At 44.4% G+C, this 16,024-nt stretch overlaps 1 protein-coding gene across 2 annotated transcripts in view; it reads right to left on the bottom strand.

The window, feature by feature from the left end:
• The window catches only part of HEMK1 (HemK methyltransferase family member 1), a 103,436-nt gene that overhangs the window by 34,891 nt on the left and 52,521 nt on the right, over window positions 1-16,024 (bottom strand). The gene's annotated exons all lie outside the window — the stretch shown is intronic.

Here is a 16,024-nt window from a genome sequence, read left to right as displayed (position 1 = left end):
CAGCCTCCTGACACCCTGTGAGTCAGCTCTTAGTTGCATACTCCCTTATGATCTTTGCGGCCAGAATCCCCCCACCCAGTAAGGGACTTCTCCTGTGAGGTGCTGAGCAACCTCAACTCTAGTTGACTTCAATGGGAGATGAGGGGCACTCAGAACTCTGCAGTACTTTGCACTCAGTACTTGGAGGGAATGAGAAGCAAAGTATTTGTCCTGGACACTAAAATTTGTCACTGGGAACTGCGGCAGCCACCTGTTCCATATACTGTTCCTTCCTCCACTCCCCATGTTCTTCTCCCAGTCACATATTGGGCAGTGCTTCCTCCTTGCAACCTTTCTGCTTCCAGGCTAATTCTGTCTCCTAACAAATCTGTTTGCATTCTCAGAAACACCTCTTTACCTTCTGGTACAGGAAGCTAGTTTTTCTGGCTCAGCGGCTCACGTTTCCCTTCCATTTTCTGGCATACAAAGGTTCAGATTACCGTACAAGAGAACTATTCCTGAGCCCAAGTTGAAGGGGAATATTGTGCAGAAAGAAAACTTCAAGGAACAACTTTTTCAATTATCCACAAGCCCCAAACTCTCCCCAAACGATTCTTTCAACCAAGCATCTCCTGTCAGACAATATGTGAAATTTTGTGAGGGGCTTAGCCTCTTCTCTCAAGAATCTCCAACACATGCTCTGTTATACCGTCACTTTCTCCATTTATAATAGTGCTTTTTTTCCACTGCAGGCATGGTGAAAATAGGACAAACTGCAAAAAGTTTGAAGATTGCACTGGGTGAAAACCAGTGTGGTTTAGCTGAACCACATCTAAGCATCTTAGGTCTGCAATGGCATGCCAACAGGCTCTCATGAAATTCACAGCCCCTTTAATTCTTCTCCCAGCACTTATATTACAGCACTTTTCATCCACAGATTTCAAAATGCTTCACAAAGGTATCCTAAACGGTTACAGATGGGGAAATGGGGCACAGAAAGGTGAAGTGACATTCCTAATGTCACAGTGCAGGTCAATGCCAGAACTGAACAAAAACCAGGGGTGAAATCCTGGCCCCACTGAAGTCAGTGATGGAAAAGCATGAAGCCTGGGAGAGGTCAATCTATTACAATGACAAAACTCCAATTGACTTCACTGGGGCCAGAGTTTCACCCCAGGTCTCCTGACTTTCAGTCCCATGTACTCTTTACCTCCCCTGAGAACTGACTTTTTTTTTTTTTTTAACTTCTGCTTTCCCAGAAAAAAAAAGATGTAATAAATACATACATACCTACATAGGGGATGCAGTTTAACAGCAGTCTCAATATTAACAACTTTTGTCAGGAACTGATCTCATCACACTGACTTTAATGTTAATGGGATTCACATATTGGCAGGCATGCCACTTAGTAACAAGGTTTTTAGGAAGAAAGGTCCCAGGCTGCAGGCATGTTTGTGGGGCTGCTGCCAGGATAATAGCAACTTTTTGCTGGGAACTGAAAGGTTGCTAATAAGTGGAATCCTCTGTAGTTCAAGGACAAGTGAACACATTTTCCTATCCCTGTAAAGGAACTGTTTAGATTTGGTTAAATTCTGAGCAGAGCACTGGGGAGAAAAGAATTCTTATATTATTCAAATTCAAAGTCCAATTTGCTCTCATGAAAAGGGCAACCAAGCACATATGCTGTTTTGTGGAAAGTGATCTGGATGAGCACACGCATGGGAACAGGTCCTGCGCTATTTTATTAGCATAGGTTCAGCAGCTGCTCCCATAGGCTGCTTCCATTCATGCACTTCTCCCTGATCCAAGCAGCAGCACCAGGGTTCTTACATTGTAAGTACACACTAGCCTTGAATCAAATGCTATGTGCCATGTCCTGCTGTCATCAGGTCTTTAGCTGGGGTTCATTCATGTCTTGCTGCTGGCATCTCCATAATCCTCCTTGTTGCAGGTCTTTGCCTGATGGATCAGCCCTCCATCAAGCACAATAAAGTTCCCTTTTCTGGTACCACTGAAAAAGCTTGTTCAATATTTATAGCAGTGAGAAACTGGCAGCCCTGGTAAGGCCAGGTCAGCACAGGCAGGTATAATGCAAGCTTCCCAAAATTCTTTATATTTTTAAATTACTGAAGTGCTGGGCTGTATTGTGCAAAAGGAAATTAGAGACAGAAAATTTACTCTACAAAATCCTAGTCTGCACAACCCCGCTACCATCCCAGTCCTGAGCTGCACCACGGCACTGTCAAAGCATCTCAATCCTGACCTGCAGCCCCTCTGCTATTTTATTCCTGGTCCCTGCCAGAGCTGTGCCAATGCACCTCAGTCCAGACCTGCTGTTCCATCAGCTATTCCAGTCCTGGGCCTTTCTTGAATAAAAGTGACAATGATTGAAAGGTAACTTCATAAAAAGCTCCTAACATAGCAGCAGCAAACAAGTGACCCTGCAGCCAAGCATCAAATTACACCCCAAGGCATGATGGAAAAGGAAACTCTCGTCTACCAATTACTACAGCCTCCAAATCGTGTGCAGCATCACATTTTCTGACCGTCCTTGTATTCCAGAAAATGAAATATATTTGTCTCATTTGTTTGGGCAGTACCTGTAACTGGTCTGGGAAGAGAGGGACAGAGTCTCCTGTGTTTTCTACCTTCCTGAGTTCTGAGATACCATGATTATGAAACATACCCCAGGCAAGAGCACACAGTCACCTCTTCAGGTTAGGGGTACAAAGAATCTGAACTGTGTGCTCCTGCCTCAAGATAACAAGAGTTTATCGCACAGCTGCCCTATTGGAAACAATGCCAGGACCAACATGATACATTACAAGCAGCACTAAAAGTGTGGAGGGAAGAGGAAAGAGCTAACTGATGCAGTGGGTGAATGCACTAGCTCTTCACTGGGTCCCAGGCTTAGATCCTGACTCAGACCAGAAATGAAAATCAGACTGGATCTAGTGGCTGACTGGGAGCCAGAGACTGAAATGCAGTAAAGGGAGCTGTGTACTTTTTGTGTTAGTTTCTTGATAAACAGTGTGGGGAATTAAAAGCACTGTTTGTGGCTGGTTGGGAAGTCTAACAAGTGCTACCCATCAGTGCTGGGAGAATTTGCTCTCCTTTTGTGGCCCACCTTGATATTTTCAGATGGTCTACCCTAAGTATGGATGGATCACACCTCTCTGCAGGCTGACAGTTCACCTTTTAGTATGACCCATTGTAGTCTCCCCTTTAACCAGTTCCTTTATCCACCTTTCAGTTTTCATACTAATCCCCATCTTTTTCAATTTAACTAATAATTCCCCATGTGGTACCATATCAAATGCCTTACTGAAATCTAGGTAAATTAGATCCACTGCATTCCCTTTGTCTAAAAAAATCTGTTGTCTTCTCAAAAGAGATCAGGTTGATCTGGTACAATCTACCTCTTGTGAAACCATGTTGTATTTTGCCCCAATTACCGTTAACCTCAGTGTCTTTAACTACTTTCTCTTTCAATTTTTTTCCCCCAAGACTTTGCATACTACTGAAGTCGAACTAACAGGCCTGTAATTACCCAAATCACTTTTTTTCCTTTTTTTAAAATAGGAACTGTTAGCAATTCTCCAGTCATATGGTACAACCCCTGAGTTTACAGATTCATTAAAAATCCTTGCTAATGGGCTTGCAATTACATGTTCCAATTCCTTTAATATTCTTGGATGGAGATTATCTGGGCCCCTGATTTAGTCACATGAAGCTGTTCAAGTTTGGCTTCTACCTCGGATGTGGTAATTTCTACCTCCAAATCCTCATTCCCAGTAGCCACCCTGCCATTATCCCTAAGCTCTTCATTAGCCTCATTAAAAACTGAGGCAAAGTATTTGTTTAGATATTGGGCCATGCCTAGATTATCTTTAACCTCCACCCCATCCTGTGTTTAGCGGTCCCACTTCTTTCTTTGTTTTCTTCCTATTTATATGGCAATAAAACTTTTTACTATTGTTTTTAATTTCCTTTGCAAGGTCCAACTCTACTTGGCTTTTGGAATTTCTCACTTTATCCCTACATGTTCTGACCTCCAAGAGGTAGCTTTCTTTGTTGATCCCTCCCATCTTCCACTCCTTGTAGGCTTTCTGCTCTCTCAATCACATGTCTGAGATGCTTGCACATCCAGCTTGGTCTACAACTCTTGCCTATGAATTTTTTCCCCTTTCTTGGGATGCAGACTTCAGATCGTTTCTGCAACTTTGACTTGAAGTAATTCCAAGCCCCCTCCGCCATTAGATCCATGAGTTCTTCGGTTCAGTCCAGTCCACTTCCCTAACTAATTCTCTTAATTTTTTTAAGTTAGCCCTTTTGAAATCAAAGACCCTCGTCACAGATCTATTTTTGTTTATCCTTCCATTTAGTTTGAAATGAATTAGCTCATGGTCGCTCGAACCAAGGTTGTCCCCTATAACCAGTTCTTCTATGAGGTTCTCACTACTCACCAATACCAAATAAAATATGGCATCCCCTCTTACTGGTTCAGCAACTATTTGGTGAAGGAATCCATCAGCTATCACATCCAGGAAAATCTGGGCCCTATTATCATTACTAGCCCTTGTCCTCCAGTCTATATCAAGGAAGTTAAAGTCTCCCATAATCACACAATTCCCAGTAATATTTACTTCATTAAAAACATTAAAGAGGTCTCTATCCATATCCAAATCGGATCCCAGCGGCCTCTAGCGCATCCCAAGCACTATCCCAGGGGAAGCTCTAGTAGCTTTCTTCCCCGATGTGATTTTCACCCAGATAGAAGTGATGCAATAGATAAGACAGAGTCTAATTTCTTTACAGTCTACTTCATCATTGATATACTATGCTACTCCACCACCTTTGCCTTTATTTCTGTCTTTCCTAAGCAGTACATACCCTTCAATACCTGTACTCCAGTCATGACTACTATTCCACCATGTTTTTGTTATCCCTATAATATCTGGTTTCACTTCCTGCACCAGTAGCTCTAGTTCCTCCATTTTGTTTCCCAGGCCCCTTGCACTGGTGTAGAAACATCTTAATTTTTGCTTTTGTCTTCGCTCACATTCCTTACCCCATTTGGCATAGTCATTTTACCGCCAGCATCACATATTAGATTAGTATCTAACACTACCCTTCCTCTTAACGTCCATTCTCCTGTCCACTGCTGTATCCTTTCTTACTTCAATTTTCCTCCCTCTCAATGTTAAAATCAGGTGTGGAGATTACCCGGGCATCTCCCCCAAATTCCTACTGTAAAGCTCTCAATCAGTTTTGCCAGCCTCCATCCTGGAAGCCTATTTCCCTCCATACTCAGGTGAAGTCCATTCCAATAGAATAGTCCTCTGTCCATGAATGCCTCCCAATAGCCATACATCACAAAGCCCTCCTTATAGCACCAATGCCTGAGCCATCTGTTGATCATCAGAATCTTGCTACGCCTTTGTTGTCCTCCTGTAGGGATAGGTAGAATCCAACTGAAGATCACCTGAACCTTGATTTCCTTAAGAGTCTTCCCCAGCCTGGCATAGTCTCCCTTGATTTGTTCGAGTGAGAATCTAGTCATATCATTTGTCCCCCCACACGGACAATCAGTCGATTTTTTCCCGCTCCTGTTAGGATCTTCTTCAGCCTGAGGTCCACATCCTGTATCTTAGCATCTGGCATGCAGCACACCCTTTTGTTCTCTGGATCAGTTCTGTCTGTTTTTCTCAGTAGGGAGTCCCCAATCACGTAGACCTGCTTTTTCCTGATGGTGGTGCGATTCTCCACCTATCCCCGGTTCTTTTTGGCTGCAAGTCCTCTCGTCTTCTATTCTCCTAGGCATTAGGAGTCATTATTGAGTCAATAATACCCTCCTTGGGTCTGGTTTATTACAAAACCCCATACAAAAGAGTCCATGACAGAAAGTCCCAAATAACCAAAAGGTCCTTCTGGCTTTTAGGGTTCCTCTGAAGCCTGCCCTCTGACCCCTATTCCCAGTCCTCTCACTCTCTTCTTATGACAAGAGTCCTAGCCCTCCTCCTGGAGCTAGGCAATTATTATCCCTCTCCTTAAACCAGAAGTCCCCAGCTCTCCTTCTGGAGCTGGATTGTAATTTTGTTCCCCGTAGGGCTTTAGCCAGCTTCTCCCTCAGATGGCCCCTTCTTCCCTAACTAGCCCACAGGTGTTCAAAAAGCCCATCTTCTCCTGCTGGTGTCTGCCTCGCTATGAAGAAGGCAGCCTTTATGCTGGCTCCCAGCTCATCCCCAGTTGGTTGGGGGAGAGGGGAACCTAGCTCTGGGCTCTCTGCAAGGCTACTGGCCCTTAAAGAAGCAGGAAAATGATTTCCTTCCGAACACTTCTTTTCGTCCAATATTTCCCAGGTCTTTATATATGTAGTTGGACCATCCAGCGTCTTTAAGGGCCATGCCACATGACGGGGTGGGCTGACCATTAGGTCCCACCACCCTCGAAGGGGCAGGCTACCCTTCAGTTCTCTTCTGCCCTTCTCCCCTGCACACAAAACTAGCACCCTCCTCTGTTCTCCCAGCCATCACCAAAGCAGCAGCCACTCTGAGCTCCCTCCTTACAGGAAAAGTCACACTCTTTGTGTGGGAGACTGTGCATTTCATCTGTGTCTTGTGCCTGGAACTAAAATGTTAAATGCGCACACATACCCGTGCAGAGCAGACATCTGCTCTTCAGGGGTGGTCAGGAATCAGGCCTCATCATCAACAGAGAGACAGTGTCTCTCTCTCTCCCTGATGATTTCCACCTATCCTGCTCCTGTCTGGAACATGAAGTATAGGGCTATGAGCAGAGGTGTGAGCAATGGTAAAGACCCAGGCAAAATCCAGAATTTATCAGTGCAAAGCATGGAGACTGGAAGCTCGCACTTTGGGATGAGAAGGCCTTGAGTTCCAGTCTTGAACGAGGGATTAAAGGGTTGTTGTTCTGTTAAAAGTGCTTGTCCTTTTAACCCACCTGCACATGACCCATCTCTTACCTCTGGCCACAATTCTGGCTCTCCCCTTGTAAGAGAGGGAAGAACTTACTACTGTCATAGGCCTTGGCTGGGAAAAATGCAACCTTTTCAAAGAGAGGGAGTCTTTTAGGCTCCTCTCCCCCTTTCTCCCACACCTACCTCCTATCACAGTCAGTCCAAATGAAGGGACATGCCCTAGGCCTATCCAGTCATCTCTGTTCTCCTGGCATTGCCATTACAGACCAGTACATACCACACGTTCAAGCAATGCCTGAAATCGCACAAGCTACGGAATCACATGGCTTAAGGCACTACCGGAATGAAAACTGAGGACTTTGCTGGTACAAATAAACAAACACAAAATCACTGATCTGAAAGTTAAAGTACACCACCTGCTCACAGCCTGAGTATCCCTGCCTACCTAGATGAATGGAAGAGATCTCATTCAACTGAAGTATGATCTTACTCTGCTATGTATGAGCATGAAGAGCATGAGTGCTGGTAAACTGCTGGCAGCAAAGCTCCAGTCCCAGCAAGCCCCATCCCTAGCATAACCACATCAAGGGCAATGCAATGCTTTCTTTGGTAGAGCTTTTCATACAAAACATATCCTCAAATTATCTAGAGTTAAATGATACATATATCCAGTCCAAGCATAAACAATGGGAGCAGGGGAGATACGAGAGGAGATACTGGCGAGGGAGAAATGATAAGTCTCCTTTAGAAACTTGACGAAAGATGGAAGGTGAACAAAGGGGATCTAGGAAGGCAATTCCAGATCACAGGAGCTGCAGAGAACGGTCTTAAAGCAGCAGCAGGAAACATGCTGTCCAAAGGGATAGAGAAGAAGCCACTTCTAGATAAGCAGAGGTAGTGTGGAAAGGAGAGAATGTCTATGAGGTCAGCTGGTGCAAATCCGTGGACATGTTAAAAAACAATAGCAGGGTGGTTACTTCAAATCACTGTGGATCAAATTCAAATCTGGAGTAGGAGGATGCAGCTGCACTGAAGGCAATGGAGCTGTGCCTCCTTACACCCGCTCTGAATTTGGTCCTGGAACATCAAAAGCACCATCACTAATTAATCATAACCCAAATGACAGCCGGGAAAGTTGCAATTTCTACAAATAACTCTATACACCAGAGTGAGGCAACACCACTATCAGCCTTGCTGATGGGACTCAGACAAACATCTCTAACAGACATTGAGAACATACAGGGGAGAAGCAGGGTCTTCTACTGTTGTTATTATTTACTATTTTTATGATGGTAGTTCCTAAGGATTCCAGCACAGACATGAGGCCCCATTGTACTAGGCCCGATGCAAACGAACACCCCATAGACAGTCTTTGCCCCAGAGAGCTCACAATATAGCTTCTAGACAACAAACAAGTGGTGCATAAATTAATAAAGGGAATGGGGGGTGGGGGTGGGGAGAGAACAAAGTAACCTAAGGACAGGTGTGTTTGCATAAGGCTTAGTAATCACAGCTGTCTGCCAGGAGAAGATTGCTCAAGACATCACATCACTAAGTACAAGGAGGTCCCTGGGGAGAAAAGGTTACCCACTGAGTCCCACGCAGCCTGCCAAGAACCACCAATGCCTACAATGCGATTACTGTTTACACAAATTGAAACACATCCTTTAAAGAGTGCTCCCATAGCCTTTGCTGATCCAGGGGCATAGCTGATATCACCATCCATGATGCTGTGGTGTGTCTGCCATAGGGCTCTCTCCCTGTTTAAAACATAGGCCAAGCTGATGAGGGACTGATTCCCTCCTTTGCACACCCTTTCCCAGGTGGGGTTATTGGGGGGTGGAGGGATGGAAGTGGAGGGCGCTCATCTCCGATATTTAATCTGCAGTTGTAGGACCCAGAGTCTTCCCCCGTCATCTCTGGGAGGCAGAGAAGGAACACATTATGGAGGTGGTGGAACCTCCATCCTTAGAGGTTTTTAAGGTGCGGCTTGACAAAGCCCTGGCTGGCATGATTTAGTTGGGGTTGGTCCTGCTTTGAGCAGGGGGTTGGACTAGATGACCTCCTGAGGTCCCTTCCAACACTAATCTATGATTCTATGATACATTTAGGTTTGCCAATTTTGGTTGGATGTATTCCTGGAGGTTTCATCACATGACATAATCTTTCATTAAAGATCAATCTTTAGTTCCTGGAGACTCCAGGACAATCCTGGAGGGTTGGCAACCTAAAACACATTACAGCAGCATGCCTCTTCCAAACCCTTAACACATCACGTTGGCCTGTATTTCCTAAAGCAGACTGGCCTTCTCCATACTGACCATGTGCCTTGCTCTTACCACCAGTTTCTTTCCCCTTCTATCATGTGACAACACGAGGAAGCCTGCTGTTCCCATTTTTGTTTGTCTGGGTCAGGGAGCATTTGGCAGTGGCTCTCATAGCAACCCCTGCTGCGAAAAAGCATTCTTATGACAAATACTGAGAGCAAGGAACACGATGATGCTAGCTACTTGACATGTCTTCCAGTGATAAATTCTCCCATTTTCCCTAAATAAAGAGTAAGAATGAGATTCTCCTGCTTTTACAGCATTATCATCCTCCCAGAATAGCAGCTCCCTGGAGTGACAAATGGCCAGAAATACCCAGACACGCTCTTTTAATAGAGGACTTGAAAATAGCATGGAAGTTGGTCCAGTAGGTAGGGCCCTAGACTGTAGGTCGGGGGACCTGGGTTCTGTTCTGAGCCACTAACTTCCTGGGTGACCTTGGGCAAGTCACCTGCCTTTGCAGTGCCATCGCACTCTGTCTTATTTATTTAGATTGTAAAATTCTTTAGAACAGGGATCATCTTTCATTACGTTTGTACAGTGCCTAGTGCAGTTGGGCCATGATCTTGATTGGACCCTTCAGGTGCTATTCTAGACCACATAAAAATGAGGCATCAACCCTTCATGGCAGTATTTACACACTGTAAAGTGCACATGAATGCCTGTATGTTGCTGTATATTTATTTGCTTATGCCAGATCTCATGTCCTGCACTTAAGTCAGATGATAAATATTCTAATTTACAATGGGGCAGACAAACCTGTCGATCCCCCGATTCGGTCGGTTTCTTATGGCCTCACCAGTAATGCAGATTGTGGCACTGGAATTCAGCTGATGCTTTTGTTGGCTATGATGTGTTAGGCAGAACAAGACTCCAGATCACTGTCCCCTTAGTGGGCTGCATGTCCAGAGATAACAAAAGTAAGGCATCATTTTTGTAAGGAAGCAGGGAGACACTCAGAGTTAAAAGGCACCACTTTAATAGAGGTACCTTTCTGACTATAACCACACATGGGTGTCAAGACAGCCCATGGAGACCACACGGTGTACCAGAACTTCTCTCAATTGTTATTTATACCAATGACATATTAGACAAACGGGCTTATGTACTGTAAAAACATCACTGTTTTTGTGAACAGGATGTAGGCTCAACTTTCTCAGCACTGAGCAGCAGGATGGCTTATGTCTGCATGTCGTGCTCTCATGCACTTACAGAAAGATAATTGTTTTAGAAAAGCAGGTAGTGACAAGACAACTCGCTCCCACATCCTTTGGTTTTACACTGGCATACAAAACATTGCTGGGAATCAGCACAGTAATAATGACTCCACCTCTGCAGCTGGGTATTCATGGGGCACCGGGCAGCACAGGAGAATTACTTATTTAATGAGAGTTAGATTATGCCCTGCCCTGTATGGATGTGCAGTAAGGAAGGGGGGTTAATGGGTACAGTCATGGCCCTTTTGGTCAATCCATATAAGGTACTTACATGCCCCTTGTTATCGTAGTAGCTGATCACTTTCCAATCTTTAATGTATTTACCCTCACAACATCCCTCTATGGCAAGGCAGTGTTAGCTCCACTGTAGAGACAGGGAAACTGAGGCACAGAAAGGCTAAGTGACTTGCCTAAGGTCACACAGGAAGCCTCTGGAGTAGCAAGCAACTGAACCCAGTTCTGCTGAGTACCAAGCTAGTGCACAAACCATCATTCCTCTCACTTAGACCCTGCCACCTGAGGTCCATCAATACTAGGGCAGGCAGCAGAGTTAAACTTCCCAACTGGAACAAAGACAGGCCAATGGCCATGACTCCCCTCTGCACCATCCGGCAGGGGCTGGGGGTGCAAGCTGCACTCTGTTACTGGGCATAGCAGGGCCCCCTCAGACACAAGCTGCTCATGTCTGGGAGCTGCTGCCAGTGGGTAATGGCTTAGAGTCACAATCTTCTCTCCAGCACATTAGCTGTATAAGCACTGAAACACAGCACAACATGCTGAACTGAAAAACAAACTCCCACAGAAGACTGGACTTTTAAAGAAAGGCTCAGAAGTAGTAGACACCACGGTGAAACTGCAAGCTGAGCATAATGGGACAGGGTTTCCATCATATTGCAAACACGGAAGCTTAGCATTCTTTAAGCAGACCTTGTCTTATTTGACACTTGCCCCTGATTGGGAGAGCATGTGTTTTGGTCCCCATCTTTTCAGGCACACATTTTTTCTGTAAGCCAATGTTGTTGATATGTTAGCATTTACCTAGAAGAACCAGTCAAGAGCTAACAGGATTCCCTACCTGGCATAAAAGAAATAAACAAACAACTAATTAAAAATTCAGCAACTGGCTCATACTATTCAAGCCCCTTCTGAATGCAGTTCTGCTGATCACAGCTTGTCAATCACACACAAAACCGACTAACGATAGACATTTTTAAACAGACACAGTAGGTGATGTAAAGATTTTAAAATCAGCAGATCCAGATAACTTGGCTGAGGAGCTCGCTGGACCATTAATGCTGATTTTCAATAAGTCTTGGAGCCCTGGGAAAGTTCCAGAAGACTTGAAGAATGTTAATGTTGTGCCAATTTTAAAAAAGGGTAAACAGCATTACCCAGGTAATAGGCCTGTCAGCCTGACACTGATCCCAGGCAAGATAATGGTGCAGCTGACAGACGACTAAAGAACTAAAGGAGAGTAATGTAAATAATGCAAATCAACATGGGTTTATGAAAAATACATCCTGTCAAACTAACTTGATTTTTTTGGCTGAAATTACAAGCTTGGTTAATAAAGGTAATGGTACTGACATAATATACTTAGACTTCTGTAAGGCATTGGTACCATTCTAGTTTTTTAATCAAAATGTTGTATGATATAAAGTTAACATGCCACACATTAAATGGATTCAAAAGTGGCTAACTGATAAATCTCAAAATGTAACTGTAAATGGGAAATGGTAATTGAGCGGGTGTGTTTCCAGTGGGGTCCTGCAGAGGTCGGTTCTTGGCCCTATGCTATTTAACATTTTTATCAGTGACCTAGAAGAAAACAAAGTTTGCAGATGATACAAAAATTGGGGAATGGCAAACAATGAAGAGGACGGGTCACTGATTCAGAGCCGTTTGGATTTCTCAGTAAACTGGGCGTAAGCAAACAATATGCATTTTAATACAGCTAAACTAAAAGGATGGGGGAATCTATCCTGGGTAGCAGTGACTCTGAAAAAGATTTGGGGGTCACGGTAAATAATCAGCTGAACAGGTGCTCCCACTGTGACACAGTGGCGATCCTGGGATAAACAAACAGGGAATCTCAAGTAGGTGTAATGAGATTATTTTACGTGTGTCTTTGGCACTGGTGCAACCCCTGTTGGAATACTGCTTCTGGTTCTGGTGCTCACAATTCAAGAAGGATGTTGATAAATTGCAGAGGGTTCGGAGAAGAACCACAAGAATGGTTAAAGGATTAGAAAACATACCGTACAGTGATAGACTCAATCTATTGGTTTTAATAAAAAGAAGGGTAAGTGGTGACTTGATTACAGTCTGTTAATACCCACATGGGGAACAAATATTTAATAATGTGCTCTTCAATCTAGCAGAGAAATGTATTATAAAACAATCTAATGGCTGAAAGTTGAAGCTAGACAAATTCAGGCTAGAAATAAAGTGTAAATTTTTAACAGTGAGAGTAATAAACCCTTGGAACAATTACCAAATGTCTTGGTGAATTCTCCACCACTGACAATTTTTAAATCAAGATTGGATGTTTTTCTAAAACCTCTGGCTCTAGGAATTATTTTTGAGTTCTATTGCCTATGTTATACAAGAGTACAGACTAGATGATCACAGTGGGCCCTTCTGGCCTGATAATCTAGGAATTTATCTTTACTCAGGGCTCAGCAGCTGCCAGCACATCAAGAGTAGCAACCAGTAGAGTGCTCTTTCACCACAGGCAGGTGCAGATGAAAGAGACAAGCTGCTGAGAGGCGGCAAACCTCAAAGAGGTTCAAGACCCAGAGCCAAAATCTGTTTGGAATAGTTAAGGATGTAGAAGTGGGGTGCAAGGCAGCTGATTATTGCTCCGAGTGTCTACCTGGCTTCATCCCAGCCATGGCACATGCTAAAGTGCCCTGGAGGTCACTGTATCCACCTGGCATGTTTCAGAAGGACAGTGCCAGCTGGGGACAGCCAGTGCACAGCATGTTCTGGCTCTGTTCCCAAAACCTGGGCTGTAAGACGTGGATGTTGAAAGAGGTGGCTACGCCAGCCCTATGTCCGATAAGCTAGGGAGATGCAGACAGTTTCAACCCTAAGAGAACAAAGCCGGACTGTACCTCTGGCCATCCTCAGGTTGAAGAAGCATCTGAAAGTCCAGATGATCATCCAAAAAGCGTCCAAACCTCTCTGAAAGAGATACTTGGCTAGAAGTCTGGCCAGATCAGTTTCTTCAGATTTCCAGCACTCCCTGGTTTGACAGGGCAAGGGCAGTTTACCTCATTGTATTTCAGTCGTCCTGCCTCTGGATGCAGCCTAGCGCACAGCAGGGCACAGAAATGATCTTTTAAACAAAATAAAACACCACTTTTCAAACCTCAGAGAGCAATGAGAGTTGGTTCTTCCTGTTCATGGAATGGCTCATCCCCTCTAATCAACTCTAGCTAGGTTACCAAAGGCACCTCTGATATGCCCATCATCATAGGAGCTAGGCATCTCCCACAGCATGCCTAAAGTGCATGGTTCTTGCTTTGCACAAGCCCGTTGCTGATCTCGTCCTCTCAGAGATCTGATGAGAGGTCCAGCAGTTCAGGTGCCAGACTGGGGCTCATGGCACTCAAACTCCATTCTCAGATTCCTGTGTCACCTTGGGAAAGTCACGTAGCCTCTCTGTGCCTCAGTTCCTCATGTGTAAAATAGAGAGGATAGTATTGTACTTCCCTCACTCACAGGTGGGTGTTGTGAGGATTAATGCATTAATGATTGTCAGATGCTCAAATAGTCCCATCTCCATAGTACCTAGATTAGAATGTTGTAAACAAAGCCTGTGGCTGTATTTCAGAACACATGGTAACTCTGAAACAAACAATAATCCTGTAGCTAGGGTTGCCAGTTCTGATTGGGCATACTCATTGATGTTTCATCATGACAGAATCTTTAATTAAATATTAATCTTTAATTCCTGGAGACTCCAGGACAATCCTGGAAGCCGGGCAACCCTACCTGTAGCAAGAATGGTTGTCTCTACATCTGTATCTTTCTTCTTAAAGCACTTGCCAGCACCAATGCAGCTGTGACTGGGATCACAGTGCCATCTACTGGGCCATGCAGTTTGCAAGCCCTTTTCCAGGAAACGATCCCAGCAGATACATCAACAGCCCCTAAAAACACAACCTCAACCCGCACATAAAAAACAAACCTCTGCAAATGTTGCTTCAGAGAAGTAAGCCCATCCTTGACAAGTCTCCAGTGAATTAAAACATATGCCAAGGAACTGAGAATGAGCTCCAGTAAGTTATTTGATTATGTAAAATATAGGCAGCCATGTTAGCGTCCTTGCAGCTTCATTAAACAATTACAAACTCCTTAGAGAGTTAATATGCAAACCCTATTGTTTACATGTTAGAATCTTCCCTCTTCGGAGGGAAAGCTGTCCAGGCCTCTGGGAAAGCAGGAATTCTGGGAATGTCAGTGGCTCCTCAGAGCTGTCACAGCCAGTATGTTTTGAAGTTTCTGCGCCAAAAAGAGTTCGGTCAAAAGCATATCAGGCACTGTGGTACACACTATACAAACATGTTCCCTGAGCTGAGAGACGCTGGCAAGTAAACCCAGCCTCATGGAAGACAGGAAAGGATTTCTCCCCACTCCTGTCCTTAAGAGAAGGTCAGCAGTATCACATGATCTTCTGTACCATGGAATCACAGCACAGCACAAAGGCTGTGATGTAATCAGTTTTCTAAAAAGAGAGATGAATGTTGGAAGATTGCAGTTGCACTGCTGGATTAGACCATGACCCCACCTAGTACAGTACCCTACTCTTGGCAGAGGCCAATAATTAATGATTCAGAGGGAAATGATAATGCTCCTTGCCACCAATTAGTTTACCGGGACAGGGAGAGTTCATTCTGGACTCCTGCAGGTGACCATTTACTCCTTGAAGAATGTAGTATGACGACATTTAAGGATCTTCTAGTCATTAAATTACCCAGTCATTAAATCATACTTTTAAAAATCCTGCAAGATTGAGTTACAAGTTGTCTATATGCTTGGTAAACAAGTACAGTTAATGGCTGCATCCATTCCTGAATCTGAGAACTCGGTCTAAACTCAGTTTAAAAATACAGTTCCACCTAAACTGAGAGCTGGAACAAGTTTTTAAAAAAACCCTATCTGAACACAGTTTGAGCTCACCCTCACTGGCCTGCAAAACTGCTAGGAATTCTCTCAGCTGAAATGGGGGTTAAACCAAAATAAAACATGGTTCCCAAGCCCACAAACCTAGGGTGAGCCGTGACTGCAGACAGAGTCTTAGTCCCACTCTCCTTGCTGCTCTTTCGTTAAATTGCTCTTAGCATGTTCTCATGAAGCAGGGTCCTTTTTTGTTTCAAAGGCTTTTTGATACAAGAGGGGCCACAGGTCCTAAATCCAGTGGTGGGGCAGGCATATGGGATGCACTTTTGGGGGGGGCCAGAAACATGGCTGTGCTCTGGGCAATGGTGGGACCGAGCTAAAGGCTGGGCTGTGAGTGGGGTAAGCTCTGAATGGGACCCAAGCTGGGGTCTGGG

Source organism: Emydura macquarii, unplaced genomic scaffold, assembly GCF_026122565.2.
Source record: "Emydura macquarii macquarii isolate MOO-44397 ecotype Brisbane River unplaced genomic scaffold, CSIRO-AGI_Emac_v2 contig_2846, whole genome shotgun sequence".
NCBI classification, from domain to species: Eukaryota; Metazoa; Chordata; order Testudines; family Chelidae; genus Emydura; species Emydura macquarii.
Note: the sequence above shows the minus strand (reverse complement) of the source record. Positions and strands in the feature narration are given on the sequence as shown.